A 2,092-nucleotide genomic window follows, 5' to 3' on the forward strand; every position below is an offset into this window, starting at 1 on the left:
CGAGTTCATGTTCCTCTTTGAATCTCCACAATAACTGCAGTTACGACTTTTCATGCCACTGTATTCGCACAAGTTTAAAGTGTCTAGTTTAGCTAATTATCCACCTTGCTTGCTTATTAGCTGCTGCTGCAGGTGATACACGAAACAATATAAGATATTCTGTTGCAGCGTTCGACTTGGCTTGGAGGTGGGAAGGTTAAGCTCAGAGCGGCATGTTTGAGCTACAAAGTGGGAAAAACACGACCGCCTCCATAAAAGTGAGTATTATTAGCAACAAGCTAGCCACCTAAAGTTACACCCACACACACTCACAAAGACGTCAATTACACAGAATCAAGTGCAGAACCAAAGAAAGATCCTATCTTTTTCTCCCTCGGGTGTGAAACTATGACCAAAGCGCTTATTCAGTGGAGACGAGCATAAATGCCAATAATGCTGGCATAGCTTTCTAGCTTATGCCACCGTAATGAACTGTATGAATTGGCACATCAACATATTGAAGCCTGTTCAATAATGTGTGCGTGTTCATTTTTGGGTAGTTGTTCTGAAGCACTTATCCGTTGGGTTTTTGAACGAGTTCTCTTGTTCTGAAGGTGAGGCTTGCCTTAGCTGTGTTTTCTATAGACTAGGAAGTACTGAGGCAGGCTGTGTCTGAAACATAATAAACGCTGCCTACTCATACAGCATTCTGAGGCAGGAAGGCAGCCACTAATGTCTGAATCATATCGCTGTTGTCTGAAGAAAACCTTGTATCTCCAAAATGGCAACTTTACAGGAGAAGGAAAAAACCTGCTTTACTTTTAATGCAAGTCAATGGAACCAGACGTCTTTCCAAGTCATTTTGGGCTGTTTCTTTTGGTCCATTCATCATGAAATTTGCACACAATGTAAAAAGCAGCATGCATTTTCAGATGATGTCGAAAACTGAAAAACAACAAAACTGGAGATAAAAGGTTTTTTTCCGACAACAGCGATATGCTAGTGTAAAACACTGGCTGGCGTGGCTGTGGCCTACTACAGCCCTTCAGTAAAGCACAACAACTTGCGTATCAGCTGTGCCTTCCTTAATATCGGTAAACACAACGACCTCATTCTAGTTTTACATTCTGGCGCACTGATTGGTAAAGCATTGTTATGGCTTTATCTTTACTTGGAACTGCAATTATTTCCAAAGGCAGAGTAGAACAATCTCGAGCACTATTGAGAGTGCCATTGGGATTGATCTTGAACAGGCACCACAAAACCATGAAGCTGGAACCCTTGGTACTGACCTGATAGCCAATGGACAAGCTCAATTCCATCTTTCTGCCAATGAAATATTCTGGTACTTTGTGTAGTAGAAAACATCCCTAGGGTAGTTGAAGTAAACAAGCAACTACTCCAAACACGTGAAACGTTATCTTTTGCCCACTTAAGATGATAAGCCCCTAAAAGGTAGAGGTTTATCTTCTCCTGGTGTTTGATATAATGTTTTCCCATCACTGGTTAGCTCATACGCTTTTGGGAATCAGAAACGGCTCATCAACGTCTCGTATTTCAGTTTAAAGATGGATCACTGCACGGTGTATGAGCTATTGGTGATGAAATCGGTTATTTTCCCCCCTTCTCTCAGGTTCGCCCCCCTTCTCCTCGTCCTCGTACTGCCGCAGGGACGGTAGAGCTGAGGGCTCCGTGAGAAAAGTGGACCATTACATCATTGCTATGGCAATAGAACGCTGCCCCCCTCTTTCCATTTCATTGGTGAAAACAAGCCGTCCTTGCGTTCCTATTGGCTGTCGAGGCCGCTTCAACCGCGATGGCACAAAAGACGATAGGAGAACCGTTAATTTTCAGAAAATTTAGCCAGAAAGGCCACGCCCCTCCAGTGCTAGGATTGGCTATTATTTCATACTCACGGGCAGTGCCTCCAATCAGCGGTCTGCGGTGGAGGACTCGTGAATATGAACTACAAACCAGTTTCAGCGCGGGTGGCGGGATGCCACTAGCCAATCAGAACGCGTTTCAGCACATGAGGAGCGATACTACGAGCCAATCCGAGCGCAGGAGGCGGGGCTTGTCGGAATACGGGTGGATGGAGAGGGGGATAAAAAAA

Source organism: Pygocentrus nattereri, chromosome 28 (genome assembly GCF_015220715.1).
Source record: "Pygocentrus nattereri isolate fPygNat1 chromosome 28, fPygNat1.pri, whole genome shotgun sequence".
NCBI classification, from domain to species: domain Eukaryota; kingdom Metazoa; phylum Chordata; class Actinopteri; order Characiformes; family Serrasalmidae; genus Pygocentrus; species Pygocentrus nattereri.